The sequence below is a fragment of the Chenopodium album genome, chromosome 5 (assembly GCF_948465745.1).
Source record: "Chenopodium album chromosome 5, dcCheAlbu1.1, whole genome shotgun sequence".
Classification (NCBI taxonomy): domain Eukaryota; kingdom Viridiplantae; phylum Streptophyta; class Magnoliopsida; order Caryophyllales; family Amaranthaceae; genus Chenopodium; species Chenopodium album.
The window spans coordinates 18,613,947-18,632,990 of record NC_137838.1 but is presented as its reverse complement, the minus strand read 5'-3'; the positions used below and the strand labels follow the sequence as shown (position 1 = coordinate 18,632,990).

General features: G+C 39.5%; 1 non-coding gene across 1 annotated transcript; it reads left to right on the top strand.

Annotated features, from left to right (window-relative positions):
* The first annotated feature begins 18,062 nt into the window (after positions 1 to 18,062).
* On the top strand, positions 18,063 to 18,168 carry LOC145633403 (small nucleolar RNA R71). The gene has a single exon (XR_014112731.1). It is a non-coding gene; the product is annotated as a small nucleolar RNA R71 (small nucleolar RNA).
* The last annotated feature ends 876 nt before the right edge of the window (positions 18,169 to 19,044 follow it).

The window sequence follows — 19,044 nt, the reverse complement described above, 5'->3', positions numbered from 1 at the left end:
CACTAGTCTTAGCACACACGTTGAGTACATCACCATGGCCATGTCTTAGGTCCATGCATGAGTCGGTCTTTCCGTCATTTGAGTTGGGGGAGTACATTCTATTCCTAATTCTTCATATCCCTCCACCTAAATCTTCTTCACATTATTCCATCTTTCTTCACTTCCTCCATCCATTGCATGTTGAATAAAGTTTGAGTCAAATAATTAACAATCAGTACCCCCAAATTCCTTTTCCACAGTACTTGGTCGAGGAGAGAAGGGCGATTAATCAAGGACAACCTCTTTATTCAAGTCTCGCTTTTTGATAAACCGATTCGTCAAAAGAGGAAGGCTAAGAAGATAATGACAACTCAAGAAGAAGTCAATGATCTTAAGAACTAACTGGCTACTGTGACTGAGACACTGAAACTTCTCGCACTTAGAGTCGATGACCCCGTGAAGCAACAACAGATGAACCTCATGCAAGAGAGTCTAAGCAAGCTATCTAGTGACTATAAATTTCAGGGCATGAGTTCGCAAGGGGTCTCGCTGGACAAGGAACTCCTTTCGCATAAGTTCAACGCCAACGACATCCCAAAATTCAGAGCAACTGATAACCCATACTTTCATTTAAGAGCATTCGAAACTATCATGAGCATTAAGGGTATCGATAAGAAAGTCTTCCCCTCTCTGTTTCCACTATCTCTCGAAACCGTTTGTCAACAATGGTTTTTTTCCCTCTAGAAAGAAAAAACCTCTTCTTGGGAGTCGATAACAAACGCTTTCATAGATACATATAAGTGCAACATCCAAGACGAAATAGACCACAGACAACTTGAGATGTTAAAACAAAAGGAAAACGAAGGGTTCACTTCTTTCTTCAATAAATGGAGGGAAACTTCCGCTAATATGGTCAAGGCTCCTACCGAAAAAGAATCTGTGAGGATGTTTATCAAGAATCTCCAAGGGAAGTATTCAAAGCACTTAAAGTACCAACACAATTTAGATACTTTCAAAGCTGTTTATAATATAGGCATTGACATTGAAGATGACCTTCTGAAAGACAATGGTGTGAGAGGAAAGAAGAACGACCATCCTTCTTCTTCCTCTCCCATTAATGAAGTACATGCCACGAACGCCTCTAAACCACGAATCCAGAGATCAAAAAGAGTGTTCACTCCACTTGGTATGAGTTATGAAACGACTTTCGAGAAGCTACATCACAAAGGACTAGTAATGCCCATAGGGCCCATCAAAGATCCAGTTCCAGAAGCTAGGCCACCTAAGATGACCCTAATAAGCACTGCAAATATCATCAAGGAAAGGGTCACGACACTGAAGAGTGTTGGAAACTCAAAGAAGCTATTCAAGATCTGATCGATAACAATGAAACTTCCGAAATTCTAGCCATCGAAGATGACCAAGCATCCTTTGATCCATCACTTCTTATCACACCTGTAGGAGAGCCTATGATCGAGACAGCTTATATGACCTCTCTCGATGAAGTGTCCATGATTGAGGAGGATGAAAGTCTTTTCTTAGATAATACCAAGGAAGACTCGTCAAGTCTAAAAGAGGACATTCGAAAACTGCAAGATGTCATTGCCATGCTCTTGAATGTGGTAGAAGGATTAGCGAATCGGGTGATGGCCATTGAACAAAATTCTCGCCAAGGGTTTAATGAAGAACTCAATGCTCCTAAGCCACAAGCAAAACGGACCATTGAAGAATACACACCAATAAGAATGACTTACAATGAAGCTTTCGACTGTCTTCACAATCAAGATCTTATCCACCCCATTGGTCCCAGTCAAGACCCTCCACCTGAAAAGCGGTTTCCCAATTGGGATCCAAATTCTTATTGTCGATACCATAGAGGTCGTGGTCACACCACCGAAGTATGTCTCGCCCTCAAAGATCGTGTTCAAGATCTCATTGATTCAAATCTCTTTCATGTTCCTCCGCACGACAAGAAGGCGAAGATTAGTAACAATAGTATCAGTGGCTGTAAAGGGAAGAAGAACGACTATCCTTCTTCTTCCGAAAACACCTACCCTAGTAATAGTGTTGGTACTTTCGACCTTAGTGAGATCCTAGCCATGGGTAATCGAAAGCAACCGAAAAGGGAATTTACCCCTATTGGAATTAGCTACGATGATGCTTTCGATCGACTCCATGCCAAGGGAATCATTACTCCCATTGGACCTATTAAAGATCCCCCACTCAAGAAAAGATTTCCTAGTTGGAATCCAAACGAACACTGCAAGTACCACCAAGGTAAGGGTCATGCTACTGAGAGATGTTGGAAGCTAAAGGAGGATATCCAACATTTGATTGATAACAACAAGCTTCCCACACCTCCAGTTTACAAGAAGAGTGAGTGATGATTAAGGAAACAACACAAGACAAGAGGCGAGCTTCAACGACAAGATTTTGTGACCTCTTTTTTCTATTTCTTTTTTATCTACCCTTTCCTCAATAAGTCTAGCATAGACACCTTTTCTTTTCATTTAGATTATTTATGTAGTCTTTTTTTACTTTTCTTTTATTAAAAATGAGCATTTATTTCCTTGCATATGATCATCACATTGCATTGCATTAAAAAAAAAGAAAAAAAACAAAACAATGTCGAATTAAACACAAGGTATACCAATGATTTAAGGCAACCCTTGTAGCCACATCATATCTCCTTTCACCTTTCAAATATACAATCCTTTCTTCATAAACCACTTTGAGCCTCGTCTAATGATATACCTTTCATTTTTTCAACCCACATCTACCTAACCTTGGGATGGGATGGTGTGCAACTTATGCAATTCTAAACAAAAGCTTGAGTATTTCAAAAGATAGCAAAAATATAAATAAAAGTGTACAAAAGGGTAAGTGTTCCAATGTCTTTGATATGAAAATATCTTTGATATGAACACGTCTCAGATTGCGTTTCTTATCGAGTGCTCGGTACCGTGTCTGAGAAACATGAATGCCAAGTGAGTGAAAGACCGCATGATCGGGATTGCCCACACTTGCAAAAGTAAAATAAATGCTAAAGCAAAAAGAGCTAAAAAAGAATAGAAATTCAAGCATCAAAATATAAAGATTCGAAGCGAGGTTGCACACCTTGGGGGCTTATCTAGGGTCTTGAGCCTTTATCCCTTTTTTCTATAACCTTTATCCTAACCACGTTACAACCCTTAAAAAGACCTTTTTGAGGTATACACACTTGTGCGAGGTTCGGCTAGAGCTACGTTCGGCCTGATTCCTAACGGATACGTAGGCAACCTCACATCGAGGTGCACCCGTAATAAAAATGCATTCATATTCACATTCACACACTTACACCATGATCATATCAAGGGATCTCCAATGCTCATCCCTATTCACTTAGAGCTAGACTTGGGGGCTTGATCCCTACATCATTAGCTTACCTAGCCTAAGAGTCACCATTACTTGACTCTTTTAACAAATAATATCTTTCCACACACTTAGCTCTTGCGGCCTAGCCTTAGTGTCACTTTCACACACCGCACAGATACATGACCAAATATACTTCCCTTAAGAACCCTTTATCATGAAATCTTAACATAACGTTGAAGCATGCCTTATCATATCAACATCACTCATCAATCATAATCATCATTGCATCACAAAGTACGAAGTGCTTAGCCTCCGTGCCTAAGTTACCTAAATGCTTTCATCATTGAGTCAACAATTGAGATAGCCTAGGATGGATTAATCCTTGCACCTTGAGAGATAGTATCAAAAAACATTTGACTAAGCTCATTCAACATGCATCTTCACACTTCGATTCTTTTTCGCGTCTTTCTTTTTCGGGAGAAAGTCGGTACCTTCCACAAAAATGACGGAAATTTTTTGGTTTTTTTTGCAGTTTCGAGTCGCACGATCACATTACAATGCACACACGAGTCACGAGTCACATGTGTCAAGTCACATCGAGTCGAGTCAACCTCGAGTTAGTCAATAACAGAGAGTCAAGTTTATACCTTGAGTCGTGTCAAGTTATTGAGTCAAGCAACATTAAGCCTTAGGTCAACCCTAAGATAATTAATGAAATTGGCAAAGTTCTATAGTAAAAAATAAATACAGGTGCAGCAGAATAGGGAGGACTCTACTCCAATTCTTTGCGCCAGAGATATTTCAGCAGCGGTAGAGCCCGAAGCCTCTCAGAAAGGTGATTTTGACCTTATACAACAATAGTTAGCCCTTATAAGCAATTTGACATGATTAAGTAGTCAGTTTGATTACAATTGCAATAAGTGATCGACCTGATGAAAGATCGTCTCACTTAGCTTAAAGCGCCTAATCACGGAGACACCGGCATACTGGTTTTAGCAGAAATAAAATTCAGACAAGCTTTAGAGATCGACAAACGTTGGTCTTCGGAAATTTTTCTTCTGAACATTATCGCAACAAACATTCAAGCACCGAAGCTCTATTATTCAGAGACGCGTGAACATTTCCATCAAAAGCTCTTTTGCTCCAGAGACGCGTGGGCATATCATCAAAGCTCTTTTGTTCAGAGACGCGTGGGCATATTATTCAAGCTCTTTTGTTCAGAGACGCGTGGACAATCCTTTTCAAGCTCTATTGCTCCAGAGACGCGTGGGCATATCATTCAAAAGATCTTTTGTTCAAAGCCGCGTGGACATATCATCAAAGATCTCCTATTTTCAAGCTCTTTTTCTCAGAGACGCGTGGGCATCCTATTATTAAACTCTTCGTTCAGAGACGCGTGGACACATCATTCAGAAGATCATATCAAAAGGAAGCTCTTTGTTCAGAGACGAGTGAACATCGAAACAGCAAGGTGGCGTTCCCTGGATTATGGAGAGTTGTCACAAACAACTGAGGATTGTTTCAAGAAAAGAAATATTCGATAGTATTCCCTTGGACGCGGAATATTATCAATGCGGATGGAGATTGTTTCAAGAGAAGCAATCTTCGATAGTATTCCCTAGGATGTGGAATATTATCATTGCGGAGGAGGATAGTTTCAGGCGAAGCAATCTTCTAATTTGGAGACAGTTATGGGCATAGCGGTTTTCAAGCGGGATGGCATTCTTTAGCTTGCAGGAGGTCATCAAAACGGCGACAGCAGCAATCGGTTACTTTCAGAGACGTGTGCTCGACGGTGCAAGATACGCGTTTCTTAACTCTTTTATCTGTTTAACTAACGCTAGTTTGCAGGTATCGGCGTTACAAGATTGGTTTAGGATCGCAGAACGTTCTGAATCATTCTCCGTCCCTATCGCTACTTTGACTTTTGTTTTCAAAACTTGCGTGTCTCCAAACTCAGTCAAAGTGGGGGCTTCTGTAGACACCCATTTGTGTCTCCCCAAAACCAAACCCAGTGATGAGTACCTTTCACGTCGAATCATAATCGAATGAAACGAAAGTGTGGAAAGGTCTAGTGTTGCGGAAAGTTTTTGTTTCTTTTCTCTTCTTTCTGTTTTTAAAACTTTATTTTAAGAAAACAGCCAATCCAGTTTGGTTGGCCCATGATATGGGTCCAATAGTAGTGTAGTTGGATGGGGCTTGCAAAGACCTTTCCAACGATATATTATAGGCCCAATTCCGATGAATATTGAGGAAGTTATGGCTAATTTACTAAACTGGGCCCGGTTTGAGCCTTATGTGCGGCCCAATGATCTAGGGGAGGGCCTAATATGATTTATCATTCCTAATGCAATTAGGAATGGTTTTAGTCTTCTAGAATCTTCTAGAAGGTTCTTTTCATTCCTAATTCAATTAGCATTGATAAGTTGACTTTGTTGGCTTTTCAGAGTTTTAATCAAAATCAAATAGCATTTTCGAAGAAATTATATTATTTTATCCTCCAGTACGGGAAATTTATCAGATTTTCGAAAACTCGTTGAAATCAAGCTTGGCGTCCAACCCCAGGCCTTGGCGCTTGGAACCAGGCTTGGCGCCAGACGCTAGCCATTGGCGCCTAGCGCTAGCCATTGGTGCTTGGCGCCAGCTAGCCAGGGTTGGCGCCAACCTTGTTTTGCGTGCGTCAGACTCTGTTTTGTTAAATTATCTTTTTTGGCTGATTTTCTCTATAAATATCGTATCAAAAATTCCATTTTCATTCACCTACAATCAAGAATCATCAACAACAAGTTTAATTAGCATTCTTTAAAACATTCATCTTTCTTTCTTACTTTGTTTTCATACAAAATTCCGCATTCTCAAGATCAAGAAACACCTAGCCATATCCGATGTTGCCTTCGCTCTAGACGTGAAAGGTTTTAATTTCTGAGGGTTTGGTCCCAAATCTCTATTTCAATTATTTAATTTAATTGTTTGTTTATTATTTTCCTTGAAGTTACTAACGTGTGTATTTTGTTATTAGAAAGAGGTACGAAGCATCAAAGTAAGTACTTTAATTGATTAATTGATGTTATGATGTAGATATCATGTTTTTATTGTTATTATGATATTCCTAGTATCATGTCTAGGGTATTTTTAATATTAAATATGATTGTTGCGATGCTTCCTATGTTCTTCCTAATATTTATTCATGTTAGTATCATGTTAGGGTTAAAGATTTGATTTTTATTGCTTAGTGACATGCTAGGGTTTGCTATTAATCTTGTTAGTATCATGCCTAGGATCTTGCTATTATTATTATGCTTTAATATTGACATGAACATGATTATGATTATAATTGTTATAACTTATTATGATTATTTTTATTATTATTAATATAATTATAATTTATTTATGATTATTATGTTGCTTGATACATTATTTATTGTTATTGCTTGATCACCTTTTATGCATGTTAAAGGGAATTTGGTACTTGTAATCACGCTTAATAAGATATTTAATAATCTTGTTAGGGTTAATTGTGATTATAATTTCAAGTGATCGCCAATAATAGATTTATTTGTGCATTAATATTCAACCAACATAGATTAAACAGGTTTAGGGTTAATCCTAATGATTGCATGTTAATCAGAAAGCGCACATGAATAGATCAGAATAAAGTAGAGGCCTATTATTAGGGCAGGTTCAATCTCTTTTAGGTTGGATTTGTACCTTCATCCCCGAACCGTTATTTGGTTCTAGACCTTATGGAGTTGACGATCTCTTGGATCGTTAAGGGGTGTAACCTTCACCTCGTGAACGGTTTACAAGTTCCTTAAAAACTTGTTGGCGACTCTTTTGCTCTATCTTCTTCCCTTTTGGACGCCACCGTACTTTAGTGTATGATCACAGTGGTGTTCAAGCTAGTGGGATTTAAAGGCTTGAAATATATTCCCTACAGGCCTTTGAATTCTGCTTTTGTTGAGAGATGGCAGCCAGATACAAACACATTTCATATGCCCTTTGGGGAGATCACGATCATGTTGCACAATGTGTACAACATTCTTAGGCTACGTGTTCAAGGCAAGATGGTAACCACTACACCTAGCACGAACGTGTTATGAGATGCGTGCTCGGTTACCATTGATATGACTCCGGATGATTTGTTTGAGATTTGCGGCACAAAGATGATTTGGCAGGGTAGTGGGGTGTTGACTGATAAGATTTTGGAGTCGACATTTGAAGTTGATAGGGAGTTTAGTGATCAGTATAATGCGTATATGTGGTTAGTTCTTGGAGGTACACTGTTTGTAGACAAGAGTGGTAACCGTACACATCCTTCCTTCCTCCACAAGCTATGTTATGAAGATGTCCTTATTAACGAGTACGCTTGGGGCATAGCTGCACTAGCTTACTTGTATCGGCAATTGGGCACGACATCACGGAAAAGGTTCTGATTCGATCGCTGGTTGTCTCACGCTTCTGCAAGCGTGGATTTACGAGTACTTTCCGTGCTTTCGACCTCAGCAGGGTACCTTAACGAGGGACCTGTGCGTTTGTTTGGGATGTTGGAGCGGGATATCCTAGCAAGAACTTTAAGCACCTATTATCTTTTCGTACTAGAATTGATGCGTTGACTGACCGTTAGGTGAATTGGCTACCGTACGGAGTTGATCCTGGAGAACGAGTCCCCTCCACTTTATTCATTGGCTGCATTCGGTGTATATGCCCGATAGAGTGGTTCGACATCTTGGATTCGTGCAAAGCATTCCACGAGACATAATTAGGCCAGAGAAGGCCAAGAGGCTGACTAACTTGAAGATGTACTGGGTAGACTTCCCGAACGAGATGACAGATGTGATGTGGAAGAGGTTTGTCCCTGGCGTATCCCACATTTTAGTTTTTGGTGCCCTTACCTGATGAGCGGTGAAACGGTAGGTCAATGGGCTACCTCCCCCGATCAATCAAACAAAATTTATAAGCTCAACTAACCCCTATACGAGTATAGTAGCAAGTTAAGGTCGAACCCAAGGGAATGGTAATTGAGAGTCTATTGCCTAACGCTAAGCTATTCCGAAGTCAAGAGCGGGGTTATAAGCTAGAACTAGAGCTAATAATGCAAATGAACTTGTATGAAACCAAAGGTAATAAACAATAAGGCTAGGATCCACATGTATTTGTAATAGAGAAGGATAATTGGGGAGGTCAAATCAACTAAGTCAATCGATGTGAGGGAAAATCAAACATGCATCCAAAAGAGCATATCAAGCTATTCTCCTAGAGGTCTAACTAGCGTCAACTACGATAAACTCTAGCTAGGAAACATCACAAGACACCTCAATCGTGAAAATGCAAGTCACAAATCAATGGTCCGTATCAATGTGAGCTTACAATGCAATCTAGTGTAACAATCAAAGGTGGCCAAACTTCAATCAATCACACACATGCACATGAATCATCAACCAAGTTTAATCACATCATCAACTCCATTAATTATCCCCAATTACTCTAATCCATTACTCATACATGCTTCACCATTGCCCTAGCAAGAAAACTACTCACTACTCATAGTAATTGAGATCAAAACACAACTAATCAACAAATTCATCATCAACATATTAGAAATCTAAAGATCAATACAAAAATCAATGAAACTTCAATCAAACTTCAATCAAACATCAAACAATCAACAATCATATGAAAAACAAATGAAATCAACTAAAATCAAACTTACATTGAAATCAAAGATGAGTAATCCTTACAAAACATGATCAAAGATCAATTGCAATGAAGAAATCTTGAATCATCAACAATACACCATGAATTTCTCTCTCTTCAAACTTGAGTTTCTCTCTCTACAAAGTATGAACAATCTCTAATTCTCTCTCTAAAAATCTAATAAAAAACTAAGCAAATGAATTCTCATGTAAAAACTTATCCAAAAATAGAAGGAAATAACTATATATACAAGGGAGAAGTCGGTTATGACGTCCAAAAATAGACCCACGCCGGTGCGGTCGCACGTAGGAGAGAGAAGGGGGCGCACGGGCACAATACCCACAGGGGTGCGCCCGAACGCGCCAGATGTGCGGCCGCACTCGCCACCTGTGCGGCCGCACAACTCCCCTGTGAGCCCGCACCTACATGGGTATTCCCCCCCGTTCTTCATCCTTGCTCATCCGGTGCACACGACCTTTGGTGATGGTGATGAACAACGAAGTAGACAGCAAGTTATGGCCATTTTGGTGGGCACAAGGCATAGATGGTGTCCACACCGCTTGTGTGCACCGGTCTTGAAACTTGCTCTTCGAGTTCCTCTTCACTTGAAGCTCAATACACTAGCACAAGGCATCAAAAGCAATGACAACCGTTGAAGGGAAGCTCGGAAATCTTTGGATGATCGATCATAACCTACAAACAAAAGAAAAGAAACAAACAATAGAGAAAAACAACGCATAAACAAGAAAATGCACAAAGTAAAGAAACTAACTACGAAAAGCACAAAGTGAAGAAATTAAAAGCAAAACTAAGGAAAACTAAAGAAAAGAGCTATAAAATGAAATGAAATTCATCCAAAAAGAGATCAAATGAGTGCCATAAATGTCACTCATCAAATTCCCCCAAGCTAAACTTTTGCTCGTCCTCGAGCAAAACAAAGCAAGAAAGAACAAGGATGAAAATTTTATTGAAAATGAAAAAGAAAGACTCAAGATAAGAATGTACACTAAGACTCATTGTCGTAGGAATCACGGTTGCTTTTAGCTACAACAAGCCCTTTAAACCCCAAAGTCGCCTATGAGGACGAGTGAGGTCTCGTAAGGGTATCCTAAGAGTTTGACCCATAACTCTCCACCAAAGATCAAAGAGGCAAAACCATAAAAAGAAAAGAAAAGAAAATGAAAACAAAACTTTTGCGAAATGGACTTACATAGAGACTATAATGCAAATGAATGAAAGTCTTTCTCAAGTAATCCCAATCCACGTTCATCCCAAACGATCTTACCGTGTTCTCCCTACTAGTCTCAAATCTCCCCTTAGTGAGCATCCCAATGATTCCTCGAAGGAACCGGAAAAAGCAATTTTATTTAGGCTACTTGACAATCTTGACTATGCATCCCCTTTCCTTAGGTAATGACCCATGATTCCCTCCCCCGAATAGTGACTCAACTATCTAGATCTAAAGGTCTTTTCCCAAGGTTGTAACGTAAGGCATAAAGGGTGAAGGTAGGCTAAAATTTAAAATTTGGTGATTTTCCTAAAAAGTGAAGCAAAAGGGTGATCAATCCTTAACACCACAATCAAGAAAGTACCAAACAAAAACAACACCCCCAAGCTTACTTGAAGCTATACTCACAAGAAATATATACAAAAAGCGTAAACGCTTCTCCCCCAAGCTAAAATGAAGCATTGTCCTCAATGCTTAGAAGGAGAAAAGAATACATCAAAATATCTTTGAATTTTCAATTTTTTCAATTTTTTTTTTTTTTTTTTTCATAACTCGAACTTGCAATGTCCATGCCTTTTGCTAAATTCGGACGGCTTTTTCTATAATGCAATTTATTAGTCCATGCCTTTTATGAAGTAGGACGGCTTATACACAAACACTTGCCATTATTCACAAAGAAAACTTTATCACAAACTTGCACTCATAAAAACCAAATCTCCAACTTATCCACCACAAACTCCATCATAAATGATCAATTTGCTTCACAAAAACCAAATAAAAAGAAAATAAAACAAAAGGTCAAAGAACTAAAGATGTGGCTTGAAAAGAAGGTAATAGGCTCAAATGGTTGCAAGAAGGCAAATGTAAACCCAAAAACAAAGAGAATAACAAACTATCCTAAAAATGAAAAATACCACCCCGAAAAAATGTGCCTTTGTCCTCCCTAGATAGCTCGGTCTCGGGTTTAAGAATCATACGTCAAGCTTTATAGATTAGGTTTGCATAGTCAAGGATCCACGCCGCTCATACAAAATAGGTTGAAGGCTTGAAAAACAATGAACCTCACATGGATGTAGCAAAAACTCACTAATGGTGCCAAATTGACTATAGGGAGCAACTACCAAGCATGCCACAAACAAGTAGAATCCGGCTTCATGATCCTTCTAGTTCAAACCAACTACCCTAGCATACACCTATCCTAGAGTCAACCGAACATAGTCTCAAACCGTGCATACCTTTACTACCTAGGAAGAAAATCATGCAAAAGACAAAGTCCAAATAAAAAAGAAATAAAAATGAAAAATATGCCTAAAAAACATACCACAAATAAGAAATAAAATAAATGAAAATAAAAGGAAAGAAAAATAAAAGAAAAGAAAAGGGAACATAGAAAAAGGAAAGTAGGAGAAAAATGGTGAAATGGACTAGAAAGCAAGTTAAACACATATAAATCCCAATCGACAAACAAGTGATCGAATGACATCATCATCATCGATCCCAAACACATTACGTGTTAACAAGCATTCATCCTCGAACCATTCAACTTCCCTTAAACTAATCCTATTCTATGCAACCAAAGAAAAGTAAAGAGAAAGATTAGAAAGGTCTCACCGGGCTCCAAGCTTAGCAAAAATAAACGAGGGCAAAAATAAACCACCGTCGTTGCAATCCAAGGCCAAAAGCATCTTCAAGAAGCCAAGTGAGAAAAAGAAAAATAAAAGAAGCTATAAACAAAGAAAATGGTTAGTAACTTCAAAACAAAGAAAAGAAAATGACAAATAAAAGTAAGCTAAACTAAACAAAAGCTATAAACAACTAAGCAAAACAAGAGCTAAACTATCAAAGATTAAAAGAAATAAAAGAAAGAAAACTAGGAAAACAAGAAAGTAACTAACTAACTAAAGAACTAAACTAAACTACAAGATTTGGATTTTAGGGATTTGGATCAAAGGGTTTTGGATTAAAGGGATTTGGATACAAGGGAGCAATTACAACAACAACATCATAGTCAAATCATCATCACAACAACAAGTAACCAAGCAAATCGGGCAAGCATACATGCTACAAGAGGAGTAGCATAAAGATCAAGAAAAGGAAGCAAACCAAACAAGAAGAGCATAAGAAACAAACAAGCAACCAAGGTGTGCATACAACAACAAGTATTGGCTACCGAGCATAGTCTTAGGTCCCCCAAGCTAAAAAAAGATACATCTCAACATCCCAACAATACAAAACAAGCATAAAAAACATAAGGGATGGAGGCAAAAAGCACAAAAAGCATAAGGGAACTAATGACTACTACCATCACCACCACTACCACTAGGCTCGGCCCCATTGAGGTCATTGTTGCCCATGTGGTCATCGAAGGATGGGGGTGGATAAGGGTCCCATCCTCCGGTGAAACCCTCGGGCCACCCATAATGCCCCTTAAAGTTATCTTGTTGCCAAGGAGCAAGAGGGGTGAAGTTGTCGGGCAAAGCTAGTTTGTAGGGGTGGTTCTCATGCACATGAGGGTAGTTAAGATCACCCCTATAGTCGCATCCACCGGGAGCCTTGTAATCGTAATTACCTTGCTCGTCCGGATAGAAGCGACGCTCGGTACCGGGCTCGGAAGGACCCGGCCAATACGGATGCCCATACGAAGGTATAAGACCTTGTTGGGGCGGGAAGTAAGGATAGTTGACCGGGGGAACAATGTTCCCGCGGTCAACCTCCGCATCATAGAGTTGTTATTGTTGTACGAACATACCTTGTTGCATCTCCGAGATACCTCTCATTTGGTTATAAAGGGCCTCGAAGTCTTGATCGTACATGCCATCCAAACGAATTTGCAATCCGCTCATTTGCTCACTAAGAGCCTTCATATCGGCATTCTCATAAGTATGTTGCCCCTGTTGTTGTTGCTCTTGTGGAACTTGTTGTTGTGGAATTTGTTGTTGTTGTTGACGTTGTTGTTGTCGTTGTTGTTGTTGTTGTTGAATTTGTTGGAATTCATCCTCATCATCATCATCATCATCCTCCTCGGAGTCAAAGTTTGGGCGCCTTAAGGACTTGGGAACGTGCCACGACACGTTCTCAGTGTTGATCCGGTTCAAGGAAGTCAACCCGGGGTTGGGCAAGTAGCACCAATGCTCGTTGTTTCGCAACCACTCATACCTACCATCCTCATAGTTATTTGAGATAAATTGCACTTGACCAAGTTGCTTCAAATCAAGGTAAAGAGTAGTGCTATCTCCAACTTCTTTGCAAAAACGCAAGTAGTGATCAAGGCGAAGACGAGTCAAGAGCCTAGTTACCATGCCCTCACAAGGTATCTCTCCGGTGCTCCGGCCTCTCAATTGAAGACAATAAGTGGCAAACACATATCCCAAGTTCAAACGGCCTCGATATTCGGGACGGGTGGCCAACCAAAGAACCTTGAGCTCCAATTTGCTCATTTTTCCCAACTCTTGCTTGGGAAATACAACGTACCCCAAAAGACGGTGCACTACCCGTAGACAAGGTTGGTACACCATTGAAATCTTGGCCTTGTTCGTAATGAACTCATTACCCCCCGAAATATCTTCCCACCATGAATTTTGATCGTACTTCGGGAAGATGTACGGCTCAACATTAAGAATATTCCCATGAGGATCAAAGTCCAATGCCGCATTGAACTCTTCCAAAGAATGATCGAAGAAATGGTTGAAAATTTGGAACCTCACCCGATATTGCCCTCCCATGGGCACAACATCCAAGGTAGCCAAGAATTCCAAAGTCGGCTCCTTATAGGAGCGGAAGGCGTTGTTGATGAAAGAGCCCATTCTCAAGTTAAGGAGCAAAGACCTCACATCCTCATCTATCCCCAAGCTTGTAATGTCTATTTGGAGATAGTGGCGGGTCGGTTTGAGGGTCCTCTCATCTTTTAGTTGTTGGTAGAGGGTCTTTTGATCGGGGTTGAGGTTTTTCTTTTTGGGAAGAGGTGTTGGTGATCGTGTTTGAGAGGGTGAAGAAGATGTGCTAGGTCGGGGTTCTTCGATGGATACATCGGTTTTTCTCTTTTTAGTGAACTTTTTGATGAGTTTTGACATTTTTGTGGCTAGGTAGTTCACCAAAATCAATCAATCAAGCTCAATACCAACACTCCAAGAAACACCAAACTAAGAACCACACTTTCTTCAATACACAAGATCAATCCAATCAAACCAAAAACACCAATTAACCAAGAATAATCTTCACCAACAATTCAATATGCAACCAATCAACCAAAACCAACAAGAACACCTTACTACCAAAAATTCCAATTTTCAATCTCAAGAATTTTCAACCAAAATTGATGACAAGGGCTACAAAATCAACAAACAAAGCAATGTTATGTAATTTCAAACAACAAACATCACAAAATTTCATCCAATATCAATAACAAGCATCAAAAATCACAAAACCCATATTACCACTATTCATGCTCATACAAAAATTTCAATCAAGCCTATATATGATATAATTAACAAAATTGAAGTAAGGAAAGATGATTATACCATATATGAAGCAAGTTTTAGCAATTTAGAGCCTCCAATTCCAAGCATACACAAAAGCCCCAATTTTTACCCAACTATGGAGGAGAGAGATTGAGTGTTAAATTGGGTGAATTTGGGTGAAATTTGATGAGTAGAATGGATTTTGAGTAAATTTAGATGAATTTGGAGTGATTTTTGTGAAGATTTGATGAAGAAATGAAGGTGACTGGAGGTGGATAAGGTGCGTTCAAGAGGGTTTGGAGAAGAGAGTGTGCGTATGAGGGAGATAGGAGAATGAGGGAATGAAAGAAAAAAGGAAGAAGAAGAAACTTAAGGGTGCACGACCAAGGGGATGTGCGGCCGCACCCACTATACGTGCGCCTGCACTTAGCAGGTGTGCTGCCGCACACTCCTCTTGTGCGCCCGCACCTGCTATCCTCTTCTTCTTCTCTTTTTTTTTTTTTTTTTTTCTTTGATGCTTGGTGTATTCTTGGGTGCGTACATGAATCATGATGGTGATGAACACCAACATAAGCAGTAGCAAAATATATCTTTTAATGAGCTCAAAGTTAGAGATTCATGTACCCACCACAAGAACTCACTAGGCACCAATTTCCTTCAACTTTCAAAGCATGAATTTCCTAACTTACCTCTCTAAAATTCTTACCCCTTTACCTCAAATTTCGATTAGAATCGAACATAATCATGATAAGTGCTGCAAACACCTTCCATTCATCATGCTAACTTGAAGAAATCCAATCCCGAAAAGTTCATCCTAAAAATCCAAACAAGTAGAAACGTGAAAGAAAAGAAAAGGAAATAAAAGAGGGAAAAACAAGAAAAATTCAAAAATCAAAAAGAAAGGTTAGAAACTCCGGGTTGCCTCCCGGGAAGCGCTTGCTTAAGGTCCTAAGCTCGACCCTTCCTCCAAATCATGGAGGGTCAAAGAACACCACCTTTTTCAAGGTAGTAGAGAGAGCGAAATCCTCTTCATTCTTAAGCAACCTTCCATTGTTGCTTGATGAAACTTCCATGAAATTCTTCTCAAATTCACATTTTTCTTTTCTCAACTTCTTCCTTTTTCTCAACTTTTTTGAATCACGAGCCTTCTTCTTTGGCTTGTTGCTCAATGTAGATGGAACTTTAACATCCACAACCATAGAAACTTTCCCTTCTTCTTGAGAAATAAGCTCAAACCAACTTGGAATCTCAACTTCCTCCTCGTCCCTTAGCTTGGGAATCATAATTTCCTCTTCACTAACCTTCATGCTTTCAAAACTTGCAAGAACATCATCAAAATTCTCAAGAGCATTGTTAGTAGAAGAGTCAATCATACATACATTATCAATAGAACGAGAGGAACTAGCACACATCATATCTTGCACAAAAGATAGAGACTCATGCATTGGTTTCAACTTAAAACTCTCCTCTTGCTTACCACATCTCAAAGTAATGCGACCCCCTTTCACATCTATCAAAGCTCCCGAGGTAGCTAAGAAAGGTCTCCCAATGAATGATAGGAATATGTTCATCTTCCTCAATTTCTAACACCACAAAATCTACGGGAAAAACAAACTCCCCAATCTTAAGTGGGACATCCTAAATCCTCCCCTTAGGAATCTTGATAGATCGATCGGACAATTGAAGGGTTATATTGGATGGTAGAAGCTCACCTAAATCAATTCTTTTGAAAACCGAATAAGGCATGATACTCACACTAGCTCCTAGATCACATAGAGCATTCTCAAACATCATTTTCTTGATCTTGCAAGGGATTGAAAAGTTTCCCGGATTCTCCATTTTCTCCGGTAGCTCACCATGGATAAGAGCACTAAAATATTTCCCTCCTTCCACCGAATTGCCCTCATTACATTCTTCCTTCTCCTCTAGAATCTCCTTAAGAAACTTGGAGTACCTAGGCATTTGGGGAATTAGCTCGGTAAAAGGTGTGGAAACATGAACTTCTTTAAGCACTTCAAGGAACTTCCCAAATTGCTCATCCATTTTAAACCTTAAGAATTTTTTAGGGTAAGGTAGATCGGGAAATCTCTCCTCCTCACACATCTTCTCAACAACATTCTCTTCCTTTTCCTCCTCCTCACAATAGACCTCCTTGGACACTACCCTTTCAACTTCATTCACCAAAGCACTCCCCTCCTCTTCTTCCTCCATTGAACAAGAAACTCCCTCACTAAGGTCACTCCCACAACTAGTGGTAATAGAATACACGGGTTTCTTCGGTTCAACACCTTGGGAAGGCAAAGAAGAAGGACTAGCATACTCCTTGAGAGTGTTTGCTAATTGGGTTATTTGGGTCTCAAGCATCTTATTGTGAGTCATCATCTCATTGAACTTCTTATCACTAACCGCCATGTAGGTGTTAATGATTTTAGTTTGATTGTCAATCAATTCCTCCAAGTTTGTTTTAAAAGATGATGGTTGGGAATAAGAACTCTCACCATTGGATTGGGATTTTGGAGCAAAACGGGAGGGGGTCCTCTTTGATTATTATTTTGAAAATTTCCCCTATTTTGGTTGTTGTTCCAACTTCCTCTTCCTTGACTATTGCTATTGTTTTGGTAATGGTTACCAAAACCTTGAGATTGGTTTTGATTACCATACCCATGGCTAGTGTTTTGATTATTATAACCTTGATCGTTATAGTTGCCTCGGAAACCTTGGTTTTCTTGGTTTCTATATCCTCCATTGTTATAATTATCAAAACCACCTCCTTGAGGGTGAGAATTTCTATTACCAAAGTTCTTAGGTCCTTCAAACCTTTGACCACCATTGGCATTAGACACAAAGTTCACATGTTCACATTCATTATTTTCAACATCATCACATCCATCAACAAAAGCTTGTGAACCCATAGAAGAATCATTATCATAAGAACCACATAAATCACAAAACACACAACCACTTGGCATGTTATTAGAAGTAGAAGGAGAAGAGTTAGAGATTGTACCTCTCCCTTTGGTTGGGGAGGGAAGACTCAAAGAATTCACGGACACACTCTTAAGCTTTGCTTTGATTGATGTCATCTCCTTCCCTAGATTTGAAATTTGGGATGACAAATTGTTGATTTCATTGAGGTGATCCACCGAATAGATCGTTGAGCCACTCTTGCTTGTAGACTCTCTCTCTCTCCTTCTTGCCAATCTCTATAGTACCTCACAACATCCTCAATTATGTCTACCACTTCTTCCTCCGTCCTATTCATTATAGGACCACCGGCTCCTCCATCTAGGCATGACTTGCCTTGAGCACTCAAACCTCCAAAGAAAATTTGAATCACTTGATAAGTAGGAATCCCATGATGTGGACATTCTCTTTATTATTCCTTGTACCTTTCCCATGCTTCATAGAGATTTTCATTTGGCCTTTGCTTGAATCCTTGGATTAATGCTCTAGCCTCCACCGTCTTCTTTTGTGGATAAAAGCGAGACAAGAAAGCTCTAGTAACATCATCCCATGTCCTAAGCGAATTAGGCTTGACCTCTAAGGCACGACCAATGAGAGAAAAGGGAAACAACTTAAGCCGAATGAACTCTTGAGAAATGCCATTCACCTTGATGGTATTGCAATATTTTTCAAACTCCTTGAGGTGATTCAACGGACTCTCATTCTTGGCTCCACTAAATTGCCTCCTCTCTATTAATGTGATCATGGCCGGTCTTATCTCGAAATCATTCGCCGGTGTTGTAGGTGGAGCAATCCCACTCTCGAACCTATAAGCACCGGGAATCCCCAATTCCTTCAAAGCTACCCTATTATTCTCTCCCATTCCTCCTTCTTACATCTCTTTTTCAAATTCCTCTTCACTTGAAGAACTATATTGCAAAGATCTATTTGCTATTCTTCTCCTTGAGAGTGTTCTCTCAATTTCCGGATCAAAAGGCACAATAGATCGATCATGAGCACTATGCATGCAAAATCTCAAAGAAATTGTTAGAAACACGACTACAAGTGTAGCCTAAAAGAAAGAAATAAAATCTTTTTGTAATTTTCAAATAAAATGGAATAGACTCAACAACAATACACAATCAAGACACCATTCCCCGGCAACGGCGCCATTTTGATGAGCGGTAAAACGGTAGGTCGTTGGGCTACCTCCCCCGATCAATCAAACAAAATTTATAAACTCAACTAACCCCTATACGAGTATAGTAGCAAGTCAAGGTCGAACCCAAGGGAATGGTAATTGAGAGTCTATTGCCTAACGCTAAGCTATTCCGAAGTCAAGAGCGGGGTTATAAGCTAGAACTAGAGCTAATAATGTAAATGAACTTG